The sequence below is a fragment of the Triturus cristatus genome, chromosome 5_1 (genome assembly GCF_964204655.1).
Source record: "Triturus cristatus chromosome 5_1, aTriCri1.1, whole genome shotgun sequence".
NCBI lineage: Eukaryota > Metazoa > Chordata > Amphibia > Caudata > Salamandridae > Triturus > Triturus cristatus.
In genome coordinates, this window is record NC_140587.1 from 306,930,192 (window position 1) to 306,952,010 (window position 21,819).

The window sequence follows — 21,819 nt, forward strand, 5'->3', positions numbered from 1 at the left end:
CCAGGGGATCAATAATGTTCCCTTTTTCCTCATCCCCTCATTCTCTCCCCTATTCACACGTTTGAGTCTGTCTGTGGGCAGGTGTGGGTCTCAGGCACATGTGCAGTGCTACCACCCTCTCTAGAGTTCATGTGTTCACTTACTTTTAATAGTCCCAACAATTTGTTTATCTCACACCTGTGGATATTCGGAGTACTGGCCATGTCAGGAACCCACAGTACACGTCTGGCTCTCCCAAGCTCTTTCAGGAGACATGCTGGCTGTGAGCACTTCGGTCAAGTTCACTGGGAGCAGCAGTGGAGGCCACCTCCTGGAGCCTGCAAGCTTGATGGCTCCAGTGTTATGGCAGGTCTCCGGCTGTCCACAAGTCCACTTCTGGTCTTTTGGTGAATTGAGAGCTGAACTTCAAGGCCAGACGTCATGGGCCTATCTCAAGACCCTCTTTTGCATGTGGTGTGTCCCCAGCTCAGAACATGGTGCTGGGTTAACAGCACAGTCCGCTCAGGGCCAGTCAATCATCACAGTAGCCCAGTCCTTCCAGGCATTCTCCAGGCAGTTTCAGTGGCACATTCCACGTAAGCACAGCTTCAGAACTTTGCAATGGTACAGTCCGCTCGAGTACAATTTTAGGATTGTAGTGGCACAGTCCATTAGAGCACAACTTCAGGACAGTGCCGTGGTGCTCGCCGCTCTGATGCAACTTCAGGTTTGCAGTGGCACAGTTTCAGAATAGTGCAGGACCCTCGGTAGTGGAGACTGTACTCTGATCTAGGGGCTAGTAGATCGCTCTTCTGAGTCCGTCTGAGAGGGCGACCATCAGCTCCAGGGACAGCAACTTTTGGCAATCGGCCCCTATTCGATGACACATCATGCAGGGCTGGTGCACTCCTTCCCTCTCTCAGCCGACAAACTCACTTCCAGGTGCTTCATGACAGGGAAACCACTCATCCTTCTACATCAGGATCCAGGGCATTCTGTCTCAAGTTTGGGGAACTGGCTGTCAAGCAGACACCAGCTGTCATTGCACAGCAGTCCTTAGGGTATTATGTGGGGTACCCTATTCCATGGTCAAATAGAACTTCAAACTGGAGTAACTACTGCAGTCCCACCCTCCACCAGCTACCAATTGACAGTGCTCAGTAGGACTAATCAGCATCCGCTCTCTGCAATAGGACCTGAGGGATATCCAAATTGAGCTCAGTCTCCTCTTTCCCCACTTCCGTGTCTAGGTTTTTCCCTCCAGTTTTAGGAATGTCAGCAATATACTTCCTCTCTCTGGGAAAACAACTCCGCCTTCATCTTATGCAAAGGGACAGACCAGAGGCTTCCAAAATGGAACCAACCGTCCTCCATTACTGTGGTTCATTCATATATGTAAGGCATGCTCCACACTGGCTACACGTATATGCACATGCATAACATGCACTGGGTTGTTTAGTGTATAGAAGAGGAACTTTGCATGAGCAGGTCAGTAGGCCTCATCTCTAGTGACACAGATAAAAAGGTCCGGTCACAACTGACTCACAAAACATACAACTGATGTACACGCTAAACCCTTCACAGGTACCATAGTCCACTATCAAACAATGAGGGCACACTTGGTGCACCACGACAAGCAAGGACCTCACTCATCTCATGGATCAGGCCCGGGTCTTCTCACACACACTAAATTAGGGGGGTGGTGGGGCCAAAATCAGAAATTCACATAACAGATCATCTCTAGTAGGGCACTCTGAGTGAGGGAACACGACTGCGCACCATGGAGGAACGTTATTGTCCTAACAGCCTAACACTGGATATTATAAGGCTATTGCGTAGCTCTCTTATTCTCTCCATCCCGTTCTTTTCTGACTCGCTTGCGTTTTATTTCCTTTGATACTGATTATGAATTGTTTGACAAGTTAATTTTACCTGAATCGTCATTTGTGACTCAAATGCTGATACTATTGGCGGCATGCGGTATAACTCATTGTTCACTTATGTGATAACATTTTATACCTACAGAAGCTTCATATAGACAAACTCGGATAGTCTTTATCAGGGCCTGTTCTAGTCTGGGGCCACCGGTGCCACCACACTGGGCGCTGACTTCGGGGGGCCTCGTGTTTGCAAGTTTATTTTGGTTTTAAAAGCACCTGCTGCTGCGTTCCTTGCCTCCAGCAATTTCCAGGCAATAATAAAAATGTCAAGATAAGTCAGTAATTAATGTTCTTCCTGGAGAGAGATCAGAGTTTTGTCTAGTTGAGGTTTTGACTGATCATGAAATAGCACAGAGGAATAATATTCTGTTAATTATGTTTTCTCCCTTCCAGGGGATATGAGAATAATTCTGCAAACACTGTAAGCAGGTGATAAATGTTGCTGTGGCCTTTTCTTTCGCCCATGATGAGGTTGAAGGGGGAGGAGGGGTGGTAGGGGTTGCAGGAGGACAGATTCCTCTATATTTCGCCTGGGTGGAGCTTTTTTCTGCTCCTCACAGCTGAAAGATGTGGGCTGGCGGGAGCTGAGAGCAGCAGCTGTTCACAGGCCCTCCAGCTTTGCAGGAAGTCTGGGCCTAGAATTATCTGGATGAACACCAGGAGAAAAGTAGTTGCCTGGAGCTGCTCCCCCTCCCCGCGCCCCACAAATACCTCTCCAGACAACTTTTAATGGCGCTCTTAGATTGAGCCCATGAGGAATAATTTTTCAACAAGTCATATTTGCACGTTGATAAATTAACTGGGCTCCCCCAAGGATCGCAGTGGGCCGAAATGTTTGTAGCCAGGCAAGCAGCTGACTCGGTCATGCTCCCCTGGGCAGTATGTCATTAATTAAGCTCATATTTAAAGCCTTGGGAAATCTCATATATAGAATGATATTTCTGAAGATATTGCATAGTGTAGTGCCTACTCCAGCGGTGCACACCCCTCCTGAGGTACTAAAGGAAGATCCTTTGACTTATGTAGCTATAAAGGCCTCATTAATCATAGACACCAGTGAGTTACTATTGAAATGTCAACGCAGAACCTAGAGGCGTTTCTTCACCTTTGATGAGGTTGTCTGTGTGTTTCAGATATTTATCATTTCTAGAGTATGTTTCAGTGCTTTGTGTTGCTTCAAGATGATTTCAAGGGGCTGCAGATTGTTCCGGCTGCTCAGAAAAGTCCCCTGGCCCATGTTTAAGGAGTACATTGCGTAATGTTCCCCGGAACCATGCTTCTATCAGTTCTACTTCAGCTCTATCTGATTTTTTTGTCTCGCAATCTTTGTCTGGTCCTCAAGCAGTGCTCTGTGTCTCTCATGAGTTGTTCCCTGGAGGAGCGGCTTGGACTGAGGTTGGAACGGAGCTTGGTGCTTCTCTGTTGGAGCGGTGTTCTTCGTTGACTCTCCACGTCTTGTGAATGTATATGTCCAAGTGCACAGTATTCATCGGGCTGATACTGTGGTCTCCTAGTCTGCAGTGGAGTAGTACTGGCTTCCTGTAATTGCCACTTCAACTCCATCCTCCAGGCTGGTTAAGCCCAGGATGGTGCTGATGTCACCGCTTGTTGCAGTAAAGTGAATCTGAGCAGCTGCTCCTTTGCCTCTGGTTTGACAATGTGATACTTCAGCAGAGATTGAGAATCCGTGCACCATTTCACTGTTTACTTTTCTTATTTCTCCAGTTTTGACCAGTGGACAGCTTTACATCCTGTCGGATCACTCTTCTCGCTCGTTGACTCTATGCTTGCCTTTGACGCTGCACAGCGCTCCGCTGCCTTTAACTAGTGCTGCGTTCTACAAGCTCTCCATGCATACATATATTAGATTAAGCTGCAGGCAGCCACTCTTAAGGGTTGATTCTTATAGGGCAGCCTTAAGGAAGCGATAGATGACTATGAGGCAGGCATTTCATGTTCCGGACCCTCAGCTCGTCGCATGTGCCTCTCCTTTCCGCTTGCCCATGCTCAATCAGTGAGGACTGTGTCACTGGGGTTACTCATCCTGAGTCTGTAATGACTCTTAATGGGGCATGGGACTTGTTAAGCTCTCTGGAAGTCCAGCAGCTGCAGACCCAAGTCTGAATAGCAATGACTTCCATGAAAAATAGAGTTTTCTGCAGGACTGGCGGACATTTTTGCACCAAAATGGATTCCACCCAGAGTCACACACTAAAAATGCTGGCTATGCTGCAGCATGACCGGTTGGCCTGCAATTGTTTTACATTTTCCAATGAAAAACCTCTAAAGCGGGAGCTCGTTTTTGGAAAATGAATAATCAGTATCCTCGGGGGGCTGCGAGCTTCCTCGGAGCACCTGGGAGACATCGGTCGTTTGTTCCTGTCTAGGACCGTCCTTCCAAGCACGATGATCCAGGACAAGAAATGACATCAGGTCAGGAAAAATACCACTTTGGTTCTCAAGAGGTCAGGACAAATGCCAGGGTAATACTTTAACGAGCCTGGATGACTACTCTGTAACCAAGGGCGGGGATTAATGTCTGAGCAGGCCCGCAACACCCATTTGACTCAAAGGGCTTCAGCCCCCCCCCCTGTCGTGTGTGGCAGCCCGGGATGAGACAACTTCCCGGCGCTCACACAGCCGCACCCGAGACTTCACAGATCTTTAAAAGACCATTTGCATGTTAATGATGCCTCGCTGTTGCTTCACCCCTTCTAAGAGCCCCTGCAGCTCCACTCTGCCTGTTGCTTAAAGATTCAGCCCCCCCCCCCGAAATCCCCTCCACTCTGCCTATTGCTTAAAGATTCAGCCCCCCCCCCGAAATCCCCTCCACTCTGCCTATTGCTTAAAGATTCCACCCCCCCCGAAATTTTTCCTTACCCCCCCCCCCCCCCTCCACCCCGAAATTTGGCTCTAGTTGCGCCTCTGTGTCTGAGTGTAGTTCATTCAATGCATTTTCATTCACTTTTGTGCATAACTCAGCAAGTTGGTTATTGTTCTTAACAACACGTCACTTTAACACTACTGGAAGTTGTGCATGTGGTCGGTTTCACAATCACAACACGTCTTGGTAGCTTGTTGTCTGATTTATCACAATAGCTTCTATTCATACGGAGGCCCAGGAACCATCTGCGTTATTTAACTTGCAATAAAGAGAAGGTGAAAGTGTTTGTTGCTATTGTGTAACGTGAGCAGAATCTATTTAACCACAGCCGCGAGGTTGTGCAACGCGAAGCTAGCCAGGAACTCCTAAAGGGTTACCCGGGACGGTTGACATCTGGAAATGCTCGACGAAATCCGTAAACATGCAGTTAAATGTTCACAATTTAATTCAACTGTTTAATTACACATCAGCAGCCATCCCGAGACACGATGTTGTAAAACCTGACGATTTGAAGCCCTGGACAGCTAATTTAACGCAGAAGCCGTGCCACGGATGTGGTTTCCTGCACAACGTCATCCAGCTGGAGTAAAATGCTGGGATTAATATCACGTTACGTGGACCACGCAAGGACAGGGCATCACGTGACATTATTTCTGTTCCTTGGAGTGCATGCACTTTACCCACAGTGGAGAAGCACTTTCTGTTCCTGTCGTTCTTACACACGATACTTCACGCCACAGGTTCAAGCCTAAAGGGGCTTCACATTTAAACTGAGGACAGAAGCCAGACTTGATTTTTAGCCGAGGTCAATAAATATTATCATCAAAATCTAATTTTGAATATGTGTGGAAAACGTAAAATACACCAATGAACATTTTATTTAACACTTAAAGTACTATTTGGAATGCATGTCCTTGCAATATTAAATCAATTTTTATTTTCTTGTATGGACTGCTTTTCCACAGCCCGGGCTCAATTTTCTGCTTAGAGAAAGCCATAACATGGGTTAAATGGAAGGGACGCCTTCACACTTGACACCTGCCAGCACCTCTAGAGCAATAAAAGAACAGACCATGCCAGGCAGCCATCCCTGCACTTCTGAAGAGGTTGTGCTCACCAGCCTGCCCACACCACCTTTAAACCTTTCAACCCCAGGGGGGTGGGTTAACACCTGAAATGAACAAAGAGCTGTACATCCTTTCACTTCTATAGAGAGGACTGTCTCCAGTTCTCTCACATCGTGAAGTTTGGCTCAACACAAACGCTTCCAGTGTGCTAGCAATGGGCATCGCTCGCCTGGCTGGTTACCCCAGACCTCCAGTTAGTTTGGTATCTCTACAATGGAGAGTCCAAAATGGATTCTACGGTGATCAGTCATCCATGACGTACATGATCCTGATATATCCTGACATGCATACACTTTTGAGTTATCCATACAGAGGGGCCAGTTGCCAAGAGATGGAACAGAGAGTTCACACAGGTCAGGCTGCTTACCTTCTGCGGGTAACAGGAAAAAGACCTCTTCTGCAACCAACACTGTTAGCCAGTGGCAATCTGGAGAGCCACCCTTATTATCAATGCAGCGCGTGGTGCACACCCCTGGACCCACTCTGGGTTGCAAAGGACAGCTACAGCAGACTGCATGACTGTTGCACACATCAAGGCCGAAAGGAGGTCAGAAGTACCAGAGAACTCTTTGTGGTTATTTCGGGGCTAAGGTGCTCGCAGAATCCTGCAGGGGCCCTTCCCATCCCAACACTGGGTAAAAAGTCACACGTTTTCACAGCGATTAGAAAGAGGAACAAGTAGTCGTGTGACAGAATTATATAAATAACAAGTTATTATAAATTTAAAAAATACAATGGTTCTGTTTGGCAATAGAAAGCTTTTCACTTCATGTCAACACAACACACACTACATATCACATACAGAAATTATCTATGGCTCAGCCCTCTTAAGCCACTGGCAGGGCTTTAAGTGATGCAGGTCCTGCCAGGTCTCAGACCTGGGAATAATTAAAGCCTGACTTTGAAACTTTTTCCTATTTAACTTTACAGGCAAAGCACCCATCAGTTTCTTAACAATGGTTGTAAAATCCCCCTTCGCAATCCATAGTCTAAATCCACTTCCTTTTTACATGTCATTTGAATGAATTAATCTCGTGTTCCCTAAGAGTATTTGCTCTTACATATGTTGTGTTTTTGTAGATTTGTTTTTCATGCAACACAGGGCTCTAGTATAATGCATACAGTGAACTGAGTTACCACCAGTTGTCTGGGTGAGGTCAGTTTGTGAGTGAGCGAGCATGAGGATTTCAAGTTGAGGATGAGGTTGTGTGAGTCAGTGCCTACCAGTGGTTCATAAAGATGTCCAGTGAAGCGGAAATGAAAGTGAATACATGCTGAAGGAGTAAGTATAAGGATGGGCTGAAAAGAAAGAATATTGCATGTGAAATAATGCATCTGGAGGATTTCAGAAAGATGTGGGCAGAAAAAGGGTTGCCCAATAGAATGAGAGACCGCAGAGGACAGTGGTTAGGAAAGAATGAGGGTGACTGAGACCCATGCGAATCCCACTACCCCTTACACAGAATCACAAATGTTTAATTCACACTCTCATTTTCAGATTTGAAATTTTTTCAAAACTAATTATTTACAATAACGTTGTTACTTGCTTGATACTGATAACATGCATTGGTAAACCCAACAGGTCTGATGTGGTTTAGGGTTCTGTCCATAGTTGTGTCATATATTTGAATTAAATTGCAGAAAACTCGTGGAAAGGCGCCCAGATACTGCTCCGGTGGCATTCTGTATGAAGCACAAAATGTTAGTTTATAAGTTTTAAGCCACACCCTTACTTACATAGGTCACAACTCTTGGACAATATTCCTAATTGTAACTATCTTTGTGCTTATCCATTTTAGAGAACACCCCCTTCATCCCACTTAAAGCACTGGCTATTTTCTTGTATTTTGTGAACCCCTTCCAGGCATTGGTTTGATGGAATGCCTATCCCATTATGGATGAACTCGCAGCATTTCACCATTGCGCACATTCATCTTTACATTGCTGACAAGTACAAAAAAGTCGTTCTAGTGAAAACATCATTTTTTAACCTATCAGGACTTAAATTAAAAATAATTGCAACATTCAGCTGCAGGCCAGGCTTGGATAGACCTCACTGGGACTGGAGGGTCACTGCAGGGGGTTTTCACACTCCCATACTACTCCTCCTACAAAACTCTGTCACCATCACAGAGCCTCCAGTGGCTGCTGTGGGTTCAACAGCTTTAACAACTGTTCCAACATGAAAGCCAGACACAATTTAACTGCACTTGGAGGCACTTTTATTGCAAGCAAGCCAATGAACATGTTTGGTGGGCATATTGAAATGGTTTGCTTTGGGACTCTTTAACCTTCTTGGCCATATGTGGATTTTTGGTTTTATAGTCTGCATGCCAAAGGATAATAATGTTACTGAAAAGTCTGAGAGAATAATTTTTGAGAGGTTGTAGCCACATCTTTAAGCAGAACTCATTATATACTGCACAGTCAATATAGACAGCTCTCATGAATTGAAACATTTGGAAGACTGCTCCTGATCCAAATAGTCAATTAGAATGTTTGCATTTTGAGTAATTTAGTGCCACCAAAATAAACAAGGAGTCCTGTCATACCTGTCCATTATAGACGTAAGGTCAAGCAATATGTCTACACAAACACACTCCTTAAAACTGTCTCTGGGACATGGTGAGCTCTTAATACTCGAGGCACTTTCAGCCTCTTATCCTACCCCACTCAGAGCCAGCACTTAAGGTTCCTGAAGGAGGCAGCTCCCCTTTACCCCTTATTGTACAATCTCAAGGGAGAAGCCACATCCCTGTAGGCCCCTTACCTTTGAATGGGCTCTTCCCTCCCAACCTCGAGCTTAACCTTTTTGCCAAGCAGGGTCGGCTTTAGCACTGGTGGCGCCCAGTGCGACAATGTTTTTGGGCGCCCCCAACGACCACCTCAGTCACGGATACCCTCACTACCACCCTTTAACAGTCTCCATAGCCTCTCTCTCAGATGCATTTTTTTAATTTTATAGCGTCACTCATAAAAGGGAAAGGTGTCAAAGCATTTTAGATAACACACGCATTACACAGAGACAATCAATCGAAGGTCTGTAAATCAGTGTGTAGTAAATGTTGCAGAGTACTTTGTCTGGAGAAGCACAAACTCTGAATTTAAATGTAACACAATGGATTGGGGCTCTCTTTAATCACAAGAACTGTTTGTACCCAAAATGAACCATTTTTGCAACATTACAATAATGAAAGTCTGGGGAAAAAATCAATAGCTCTAATTTATACCTTGAAGTCTGCACGTAGTTCTTTGATGACAGTTAATAGTTCACTGTAAACTGAAACTAACAAAAGGAAGTCTCTGACAAAAGCAGTAGCAGTAGCCCACTGACCTGTTTACATTATATTCACTTTGTTATCTGCATGGTACATGGTATTTGCAGCAGGCATATTAACCCTCTGCGCTACCTTCAAAACTTCCACGAGTCAAAACTTCTACTAAGACAAAAAACTCCGATCTTGCCTGGAAGAACATTAATCACTGGAGTTTTCTTGACATTGTAATTGTTGACTGAAAATTGATTGAGGCCAGGAACGCAGCAGCCGGTGCTTTTCAGCAAACAGGCGCCCCCATATGAAGTCAGCACCCGGTGCGGTGGCACCGGTTGCACCACCCTAAAGCCAGCCCTGTTGCCAAGAGTCGGCTTGCTCCCTTCTGCAGTGCTCTGCAATTGCCTTTTCCATGCAAGGGTTCTCCCTTGAATCCGGTGCTTAATTTGTAAAAGACAGAGTGCCGGTGCTGGAAGCTCTGCCCAGAAGCCCGCAGGTGGTGCAACTGAATGTTGGCACATCCAATAACAAAGCTCCGTAGTCTTGAATACCTCTTCAGCCATCTTTCCACTTTGTGTGTTTTACCTCTGTTGCTCTTGGCATATGTCTTAACCCGAAAAAAAGTGCATGTGACTAAAAACGAGTGCCGGTGGCTACCACTGGCTCAAATTAAGCACTCCTTGAACCCCAATACCTCAATGGTCCTCCTTGAATATCCTTAACAACTTAGGGTATGCTGCATCCCTCCCTGAAGCATCTTTACCACACCAGGGAGGCCCACGGATGCGTTCATTACCCTTCATGGAGCAGGAGAGGTCTTGTTGACCTCTCCTGCTCCATGAAACCCCTTTACATCCCTGGGTTCCTCACCCCCTTCTGTAAACGCTCCAACCCCCAGCACTGTTACTACATCCTGGAGACATCCATTCCCCACTGGTCAGTACTTTTGGGATGCCAAAAGACGGGTATGATTCTGGAGCTGAGGGTCGCATGCAGGAGCTGGGGCACCTACTGCAGGTCTCCTACTGCCGGGTCACTTTCTGGGCCATGTCCTGCTTCCAAGGTTCCATATGGCAGATGCAGGCCTTAGAAAGCTGCACCTGTACAGGTGAGTGATAAGGTGATTCTCTCCCATTCTGGACGCAGGTGGCTGCAGATGCGGTCAGGGATAGGAACTGGGAGACCTGCTGCTGTGTCTCCTGCTGCCTTTTCACCAGCCAGGGTGTTTGCCACTGCTGAGACTCCATGTGGTAGAGGCAAAGCACTATGGATTACACAGACCACATCTCCAAGCCATTCTTCTCTGTTAGGCAACACATTCTTTAGGGGAATGGGCCAAATCATCTGTGTCTGGTTCTCCATTAATGCATGACTCAGCGGATCACGAGGTCATGGAACATACCTTGCAGGGTGGTCACATGACTCAGACTGGCAGGCAGCAAACAAGGTACACACTGTGCACCATGCTCCAGCCATACAGGGGGCTTTATCAGAAAAAGGAAGCAGTGTGCTATGTCTCAACCATGCAGTGGTAGATAACGCACGGCATACTTTGTGCAGCTCATGTGGGTCATGATTTTGTTTTGGGCCTGGTCGTCAGTAGCTCTGCTATGACCTCAAAGTATCCCAGCCCTGTAATACAAGCATCCAGGGCTTCCACTGACATAATGGTGGCAATTTGTGACACATTTTAGGCACTGTTGGCACAATGACTTATGGGTATTCTTGACACAATGAAGACCATTCCATGCTATTTAACAATCCTTGTATGCCTCCAATGGCATGATAGTAATTATGGGCATTTTATTAACATTTTCACTTCTAGTACAAGATTTTTGTAACCTAACATTATCAATCCGTGCACTCACACATCCATTCATGCACTCACACGTCCATACATGTATTCATGTGCTCTGCCTTTTATCCACTCACCCACCATCTCATACATACATACATGCACTTCCCTATGACTTATCAATGCGCTTGGTTTCTCACCAATCCATTCCATTGTTGGCACTTTCTCTCATTCATGCAACCACTCCCCCACTCAAACTCGCCAAACAACGAAGAACACATTTTCATTTATAAAGTTGCCAGACCCACTGGTTTTTCCAGTTTTTTTGTACTTGCAAATGTCTATGACTTAGGCAGACAGAAACTCTATCACCATAAAATAGTTATCTTGGCTTTTCGGTCTCCGCTGATGTTTGTGGACTTCATAGTATATGCAGCATACGGTACAGGGAAAACTTGGTGGAAAAACAATTATCTATGAGTCATCATTCAGAACACAAGGTTGGTACCTGATAAAACCTCCCTCCATTTTGACTAGAAATGCTTATCATAAGGTCTGAAATAATGCTAAGGGTCTCAGCTTAACCCCCAGTCCATAATATATATCAAGACTCCTCTGCAAAGATACGTGTACCCCTTTATATAACCACCTGTCTGCAAACATATAAGAAGGGAAGATGTAGGAGAACATACCTTCCCAAGGGACAGATTGAATTTGTTATGATGAGTGCTATTCTGTATTAGGCAAGTGTATATAAAGAGGGGTACGAGTAGCTTTATAGAAATATGGTGATTATGAATATATTTCTTATCATCTTTAATTTTAGAGAATAAATTTGACCTTACAGAAATGTCCACAAATATATAGCATTATCGTTACCATAGTAATGACATTGGCTGTGCTAACTGCAAAGGTAGAACTAAATTTTTGAAGACTGTCCAAAACTATTTTTTGTAAAAAATACATATGGTGCAGAGCGCTCTATTTAACATCAATAATTGTTGTTTTTGTGTGTTTTCTTTGAATTTCAAAAATTGTCTACAAGCAAAATCTGTTGTGAAGACACACACTGCAAGTTCACTGGTGTAGCAGGAAAGACTTTTAAAACTGTGTTGTCTTGAAGAAGGTGTTTCAAAATATCACCGAAACGTGTTGATGAATAATGTGACCTTACTACTATATGGGCATTGTTTGATTGAGATTGATATTATCAACTATTCTTTATAATGATCTGTGAGAAAGTGGTTTGAGAAATGAATTTTGTCGAAACTGATTCTATGTACTATCTTCCTAGTTGCATTTTTCAATATAAGATTGTGTTGTAATTGAACTACAAGTATTTTATTTGCTGTAAGAAAGACATTATTTTAAAACTCTGTTGTGATGGTATTTTGCCCAGTATGTGCACTGTATATGTTTCCTTTATTTAATAACTGGGTAAGTCATTTTTGTGTTGTGTCAATTAGGGCATTGCCCTCTTTGTTTAGAGTGGCTGTTCTCACGTTTTGTGCGAGGTTTGCATTCAACTGAAATGCAGGCACACATTTTTCAATCAGTATATAAATTATAGCGGCATACATGAAACCCTTGTAACGTTTGCAGACCTCAGGAATTCCAGGACAAGGCCTGGTCAAAGGTGGCCTACTTTTGTGTAAGAGACAATAGCACATGTTCAACCCAGCGATACACATCCCCAGGACTTGCGTCCCACCAACAGTGAGATATGCCTTCAGTGTGCTAACCAAAATACCTGGGTAAAACATTGCAAAGCCAGAATAAATAACTACTCAACAATAGGGATTGTATAAATGGGTCAGCTGGATTGGGAGAGGGGTAGGATGATGGGATTTGCTGAAGACAGAGCAGGAATTGAAAGATTGCAACATTATAGGAGGGTTTATTAGGGTTAGTGTGGGGTGGAATGATTGAGAATGTACAACTAGTTTTTACAGTGAGAAGTGATGGAGTGGATGAATGGGATTGCACAGATGTGTATGACGAGATGTTGAGGGGGCATTGCATACATTTTATTGTATGTATTACACTCATTGAAAGTAGTTCTTAATTACTTTTTCTTTCTGTTGCCCCGGATGGTTTGTCGATTGCTTTGATCTGTGGTCTACCTCATTGTTGTTTGCAGGGCCGGACTGGGAACCAAAACCGGCCCTGGCAAAGTGCTCGCCCCCCCCCCCCCTTCCCGGGGAGTTGGGTGTGCCACCGAGCTCTTTGCCAGGGCCGGCTTTCGCCCGATTTTGTTACAGGGCCGACTTTGCAGCTATGCTGCAAAAACGGCCCTGTAACAAAAACACCCCCCAGGTGCCCAAAACCGGCCTCCAACCATGCGGCGCAACGGGGGATTGCCCGGTGCCCGCTGCGGCCGTTCCGGTCCTGGTTGTTTGTCATCATCCTGTGACATAGGCATAGAATACAAACATTGGCAATATTCAGCAGCCCTTTACAAGTATGTAATTTAATGCTCCACCACTGATGTGCAGACAACATAATCTAAACTTTAGCAAAACGAACCCAGTTCCATAGTGTTCCTGTTTAGCTTGTGTGCATTATTTTTGTTTCGAATTACTTGCAGTACCAGGGAGTAGGGTCACATTCCAGGTCCACGATAGGTAGTCAAAACCATCTACTATGAGAAAATCGAAAGGTCAATGAATCCTTTATCAGAGACACTCCTTGTTTGTTGAAGCATTCACTGATGTTAATGTACAACTGTCTTTGCTGTTGCATCCTTTGTGAGTTTTAATCTTTATAATCGTGCAACAATGCTCTACTACTAGAAATGTGTCCCTAACAACATTCAAAGTCGGTATGTGTATTTTAACTTTGGGTAAATAAACCTCTTTCGAAAAGAAATATTGTCATTGTTATTAAAGAACTCACTTTTAATTCCGAATGTCCTTTTTAGGTCTCGCCTGAGCCAGCACATGTGCTGCCCTGGTGAGACATTTAGTGAGTGGGCTATAAAAAGCCGACCACAGTTTTTTGTGTGGCCCAGAGCGTGCGGTTATGCGCAGAGTTATGAGCAGAGGCGCCATCTGGTTTTCCTCGTCATGGCTCATTAAGCGCATCGCTTGCGGTGAGCGATCGCGATCACTTTCACGGCCGCATCTCTTTCACGGCCTGATTGTAGCCTGTTGCTCATAAATGGTCTTTTTAGTTTGTTTTTATATGCCTGCCAGTAGGCCCACTTCTTTCTCACTGAATGTCCGCCTTACTGTTTAGCTATGCCTACTCTTGTGTCTGCCTGTCTTTTGGTATGAATTTCTCTTTGCTTTTCAGTCGGCAATCTATGACTATCCGTGGCTCTATCCGTGCTCTGTTACCAACTACACTTACTGGGCTCTGTTGGTCTGCCTGTCGTCTATCTGCCTGTCAGACTGTCTTCCTTTCTATCTTTCGATCTTCGTACAGGTGCTTCATACGGTGTGCCAGTTTGCCTATTTGTCTATTTACATCATTTCCCCGCATGTGTCCTGTTGTCTCCATCTCTCGATTCACGTTAGTTTTTGTTAACCTGTGCCCCTGCCGGTTTGCCTATGAAGTACAAGTTTATCTGTTTGGCTAGTTGTCAATATATGTATGGCTTACTATGTTTGTGTTTTCATGTTTGCCTCTCTAATGAGCTTTCTGATAATCTTTGAATCTTGAACTTTGGATTTGTTTCTAATTACATACATCGCCTTTTAAGTAGAATTTCGTAAATCATTCCTTTTTTTATATTGTCACATGACTAGTGCAATTCAGGAAAGTTGACATTTTCCAGAAAAATAACATTTGCGAAATGCTTTGAGGGTGAGCAGGCAATGACTACTTTCAACACATTTTTAAGCATTCTAAGACATGCAAAACCTTATTCTTTAGCACTCCCGGGCTCTCTCTCTCTCTATCTCGCTCTCTCTCTCTCTCCTCTCTCTTTCTCTCTGCCGCTCTCTCTCTTTCTCTCTCTCGTTCTCTCTCTCGCTCTCTCTCTCCCTCTCTCTCGCTCTCTCTCTCCCCCAGCTTCGCATGAAGGCACACTTTTTGGTGTGAAGCAGCCTTTTCAGTTGTATTTTGAACGATTTGTTTCTAATTACACGCATCGCCTTTTAAGTAGAATTTCGCAAATCATTCCTTTTTTTATATTGTCACATGACTAGTGCAATTCAGGAAAGTTGACATTTTCCAGCAAAATAACATTTGTGGCATACTTTGAGGGGGAGCAGGCAATGACTACTTTCAACACATTTTTAAGCATTCTAAGACATGCAAAACATTATTCTTTACATTTATTTTGCAGCGTCACAAAAAATGGGAAGACTATCTAATTAATCTATAGGTGTCCACAGTCCGCTCCTGCGCGATTAAATCACTGGATATTTTCTCCAATAGAATACCTCCAGATCTGTTTCTCACATGAACACATCTTGCTGAATCTCTAAGGACCCACGCCGTGACATATATACAATTTCCTTCGCTGCACTGCACAGCATGTAGCCAGTGGAGGCAAAATTCAACAAGCATTGGCATAGCCAATAGCTCTCGCCTTTGGGACCTTATAAGTGTTTAGCCATGCAACAGTTAATGTTGTTGCAGTAAGGATATTGTGCTGCATGACTAAATACTTATAACGTCCCAAAGGCGAGACCTATTGGCTATGCCAATGCTTGTTTCGTTTAGTAAGTACGCCTTTCCGTGGTTTCCTCTTATTTTTCATTGTCTACCAGTCATAAACGTCAGTACACTTGAAAAAATAAAACTACTATAAGTTTAGTATTAAAAAAGCTATGCATACCTAAAAATATAAGTTCATGAATAAGTGTCATTTACACCTCCTAGAAATTTGGACTACCCATATTTCCCCAAAAATGTTTTAAGTTGACACTCGCCGACAGTGTAGCTATATCCAGTAATAAAATGTCAGAGTATCCTGCATTGCCACACATCTCCTCATGAAATCTGTACTCCACGTGTTATTATTAAGTCCTTAACAACTTATTATTTGCCCGCAGATGGACTGCAATTTTACGAATAATTTGCATAAGGTAAATATTAAACTTCGTGCTTTCTTTTTCAGGGCCCTTAAGGAGTTTGTGTGAGCTAATCTTCAGAGGGAATGACTTGGCCTTTGCAATTGCGGTCCACAGGTCTGCAGTATACAGATTATATAGAAGAGGGGCCAATACACAGCCCTGTTTGATGCCCCTATTTGTGTAGACTTTTTGCGATGCCCTGTTCCCTTAGCCGAGCTTCACTCACATCCATGTGTACGAGTAGAGTGAGATGATTGCTTTTATAAAGGTTTGGAAGATTCCCCAGTCAAACAGTTTCCTCCATAATGTTTGTCTACTCCATCAAAGGCTGCAGAGTAGTCCATGAAGCACGCACATTTCCAGAACTTTGATTGAGTCCTTTTCCACATTAGTGCATACAATTTCAGCCATTGACCTTCCTGATATCTTATTTTGGATTCCAAAGAAGTTTCCTGTATGACTTCCTGCTTTCTGTGCAGGATGATTTCATAATTACGTTTGTTTTATCTTTCTAATATATCCTGTTCAGTTTCCTGAGGTTTGCTTTGGCTTTTTTATGCTTGAAGTTTAACCAAGGCTTTTTGTCCCAAAGGCCTTTGATAAGAATGTACTTGCGTACTTGATTGCCTCCATTAAATCTACTGCTCGCTAAGGATCTGTGAATGGAGGTTATCATACTTGCCCATCTTGTAGTCAATTCTCCATGATTAATTGAGTTTAGTGGAGTTAATATCTGTGATGAAACAGTTTGCCAATGTTTGAATCTCTCTTTTATAATATTAAACCATTATTCTTTTGATCACTTTGCACTAGTCATCACCGTTTGAACCAATTGTTGGTAGGGTTAATCCTACATTGTGTTTGATCTCATAGCTGGCTACTAACGGGAAGTGATCGCTTTCTTTTCTCTGTGGAATAGTTGTTTGCATACAGCATATAGAGAGGAGTTTGGACACAAATATGGAGTCTAGGTTAGTCCCTCTATCGTGAGTGCTTAATTTCTAGTTGCTACGGTTGTAGCCTTACTGGAAAGAGTAGAGGCTGTAGTTCTTTAAGTAATGATGTAGTTTATGCTTCCTTTCTATTGGCTTATTGGAATTTAAGATCTTTTGCAACAAATTTTTCAGGTTGAGATCACGAACAAGTAAGATCTCACGGTTTGGGACTCTGCATAGCATGTCCTCCAGTGAATCGCACACATGTGGTGATTGTTTCCTCTTTAGAGCCTTTAAGCAGATTCAGGTCGATGCTAATTATTAATATTGCCTTTCTTGACGGTCCTAAATGAACTTTGCCCAGTGCTAGCACCTGATATGATATGTGGAATGATATGTGGAATTCTGTTTCATATCTTGACTTTAGAACTTAGAGATGTGGCAACATAAGTCACTTGTCTGCCGGAAGGTCTTTCAGGTGAACTTTTTTGAAAAAATTCCCGATGTCCGTTTAGTGGGATGATCTCAGGCTCCAGGTCTCTTTCCCACAGGTGACGTCCCAAGTCTTAAGGAAGTTTAAAGCTTCTTGTTGTTATTGAATTTGGTTTAAACCTGCCATGTTACAGGATATCAATGTTAGATGGTTCTTGTATGTGTTCCTTCTTAACATGTCTAATGTTGGGGCCATTGTTAGGTATGCAGCTAAATTTTTTTCTAATAATGTGGGGGGCAGCCATTTCCAGTCTACCTCTGTTTGTCCCTGACAAGAGTCTGTCAAGACACATTTTCTGGCATTATTTGCATTGAGGTAGATGAGCTGTCCAGGACCGGCACATGGTGCCTCTTTTGACATGAATGTTATGCATCTTAGTATGCTGGTTCCTTTTGAAGGCACATTGTTGGTCCTTTGTGGGTGCAGTAATACAATAGGATATCTCTCTGTTTCCACTGGTTTGATGTTAATTTCCAATTGTACAAATGTCTGTGTTTCCGGGAGAAGGTTTACCCATGGTGTCTGTTGACCATGTAACTATGTAGATTCTGTTCTTAAAGTGTGTTTAGAGTAGACAAACCGTATTATGTGTATATCTTCTCTATTTTTTATGTTGTCTTTTGTGTTTTTTAAATTATTTTTATTATTTCCATGGTATAGGAAATAGTTCATCCAACAATATTATTCACAGAGATTTGAAAGAAAACACTATACAGGGCAATCCATAAACAACACCATATTTCATCACATATTTCAATACAGTATACCTTAAATATTAAATATAGCATGGTCCATAGAAAAGCAATGTAAAATCAAAGCAAATGATATGAGAGTTAGGGCAAAACACACAGTACAATGATAAAGCAGCATAATAGCCCCACAGAGGTGAGCTGTCTTGGGATAAAGTGCTTGGATGACATTAAAGTGTATATAGTGACTGCCAATCAACCTTTAAATACCTTAAGATGACATTTGTATACATATAAACAACAAAGGGGGAGGTAGAGGAGAGGGGCATGAGGACTCGTCCTCCAAACAGTCATACTCAAAAACCAAAGAGAGTCACTCTTCTCCAAAATGAATTATGCTCTTTCTTTTTACCCACCTGATATTTATTGAGAGAAAAAAAGAGAAATTTATTTACCTAACCTTCACCCACCTGAGTTACCTTTGGTTGCATGCTTCATCATAGGGTTCTTCCCATCCTGCTGTGGAATGGTGCGTGTTAAGACCGACGAGTACGTGGGAGCACTGATAGTGTTAGGACCTATTCAGATGAGAGAAAAATAGGAGTGGGGGGCTTAATAGAAAAAGGAGAATTAAAAATATCTGGCTAGTAGTAAAATATTATTTATGTGCACCTCTAACCGATATGGTTAAAATGAGAGGAAAAACAAGAAACTCTACGGGGTCATGTCCCTGGGTTTCTTTGGTTAACTCCCCGCAACACTTTGAGCATCCCCGCAACACTTTGAGCATCCCCACAACACTTTGAGCATCCCCGCAACACTTTGAGCATCCCCGCAACACTTTGAGATCCCCGCAACACTTTGAGCACTCAAGTAAGGGGGAAGCACTGGAAAAACTCTTATCTGAAAACGCGTTGTACGAACCAGGTTTCCCCGACCAAAGGACACGGGTTTCCACTTTTAAAGGCAGGGATAGTGATACAATAATCGACTACATATTTCTTTCTTCTAGCCTTTTAAAATATGTTCTTTCCTATAATGCTATACAGTCAATTTTTAGTGACCATAATCCAGTGACAATTGAACTGATTGATGGTTTCTCCTTTTTAAATTCTTGCTCCCCTCACCTGACGGTGGCTGAATTGAAGGTAAAGGATCAGGGGAGGAGGTTAAACTGGAGCAAGGTAATTCCAGAGGAGTTTTTTAATACTATTACCTTAGCGGTGGCTTCGGATTTGGATATTTGTGGAGATCATCACTCCACGGGGAAACAAGTAATATCCTCGTATGAAGCTATCTGTCTTAAAGTGGCAAAAGAGCTAACTTGCAAAAGTAGACCAGCCACTGACAGTTTAGTTATGGGCTGGTTTAATCATAAATGTACTAAATCCCACAATGATCTTAAAAAAGCTCTTCAGGCATGGCCGAGGGATAAAAGCCTGGTGTCACAGCTCAGAAGAGATTATAAAAAAACGTTACAAGACAGGAAAGAAGAAATCAAACATAATGCCTGGGTTGAACTTATGGATAAAGCTACCCTAAAAGATAGTGCAAAATTCTGGTCTATAATTAATACACCCCTTTTCTCTAACGTTAAAAATAGTGTGCTGGAAACTAATATCGCAGAGGCGGATTGGCTGAGCCATTTTGAAAATATATATGGCAGTCACCTCGAATTTGAAACCTTCGCGGGACTCGCCCCTGAATCCGCCTCTGTGCCATTTAGTTTTCACATAGGAGAGGTCACAAAAGCGATTGAAGACTCTGCAGGAAGAAAGGCCCCTGGTCCAGATGGAGTCCCTACTGATATGTATAAAGCCAACCCTTTGTTTTGGGCCACCATACTGACAAATGTATTCAACCACTCAGCTTGTATTGGTTTCCCCAAATCGTGGTCCCGGTCGGTCATAATACCGATTTTTAAGAAGGGTCAAAGGGCGGACCCCAGATGTTATAGGCCCATATCCCTGCTGGACTCCTCTATAAAAATCTTGGGGAAGGTTATCCTAGCTAGGATAACGCGGTGGGCATCTGACAATAATATCCTGCCAGATGCCCAATACGGTTTCAGAGCTGGGCGGAGTACGGTGGACCAATGTTTGAATCTTCTCCTAATAACAGCCAAATACACCAAGGCGACCAGGGGCTCCATTTATCTGGGTTTTATGGATTTGTCCACAGCTTTTGACCTTGTTAATAGGTCTAAGTTGTGGACAATGCTCCTGGAAATGGGACTTGATGTATCCCTCGTGTACTTCCTCGCCGAGCTTCATAAAGACCTGAATGCTTGTATTAGGATGACGACCGAGGGGAAATGTACGTCCAGTTTTAAATCTAGCAGAGGGGTACGACATGGATGCATATTAGCCCCCATGTTGTTTACATTATATATAAATGCCCTGGAACAAAATTTGCTGGCAGCAACGCCGGACATTCCGCGCATGGGAGGTACCCCGATTCCGGTCCTCCTGTACGCGGATGACGCCGTTCTCCTGGCCAGGACCCCTCTGGCCCTGCAAAGATTGCTGGACTCGTTTGGAGTCTTCATGAAAAGTCTGGACCTGGTAGTCAACAATGGCAAATCCCACGTGATGTCACTGGGCCCACTAAAGAATAATGTTAAGCCCTTTTTCTGTGGGGGAGAAGAAATTTCGAGAGTGAAGGCATTCACCTATTTGGGAGTAGTCTTCGACGACAAAAGCTCGTGGTCCCCTCAGCTCTCACTAAAGGTTAATTCCGCGAGAAATTCTTCTGCGGCAGTTCTTGGTTTTGCAAAAAGACTGGGTGGAAAGCCGGTCGAGGCAATATTAACCATTTACAAAGCCAAAACCATCTCTATTGTAAGGTATGGGGCGTCAATTTGGGGCTACATTAAACATGATGTGATCCAGACGGAGGAAAATACATTTTTGCGCTCTCTTCTTGGCCTTCCACACTCAACCGCTTCCTATTCAGTCCATATGGAACTTGGGATTGGATACATAGCAGATATAACTAAATTAGCACCTTTACTGCTTTGGATCAAAACATGGTTAAACCCGAATCTCTCCCTTAACCACAAAATCTTGAAGGACTGTATGAGATTAGACAACAGGAATAAAATTCAGTGGTTGTCTAATATAGAGACGTTAGCTGCATACTTGGGGAGACCAGACATTTTTTCCAACCCAGAATCCCTATGTAAGGCTGATTTAGAGTGGGCAAAATCTAACTTTATTAAATTAAGGGAGGCCGAGCGGGAGGGAGTTGAGTTACGTAAATCTTCGGTTAGGGGGCACGCTTTGTTAACTTCGTCTCCAGGGATGTCTCTATACCTGTCAACAGTTTCCAAACCCTTCCACAGATGGTTATTGACCAAACTGCGGTTTAACCAAATTCATATGGTCCTCTGGGATGTGGAGGGTTGGAGTAGACCTGAAGATGTTGCACCTTGCAAGTGTGATAACTTTTCCCTTCAAGACACCATGCATTTTGTATTCTTTTGCTCATTTTTTAAACATGCCAGGAAAAAGTTTATCATTCCACTGATAAAAAGTATGAATTTTGTTTAGTGTAAGCCAGCCTTAATGTTTTTAACTCTTTTAGAGTGTCCATTAACCATGTTCTGTGTTGCCAGCTTTTTAGCAGCGTCTGTTAGAGAGAGGAGAGCCAGACTAAAAACTGTTCAAGACACTGACCCCC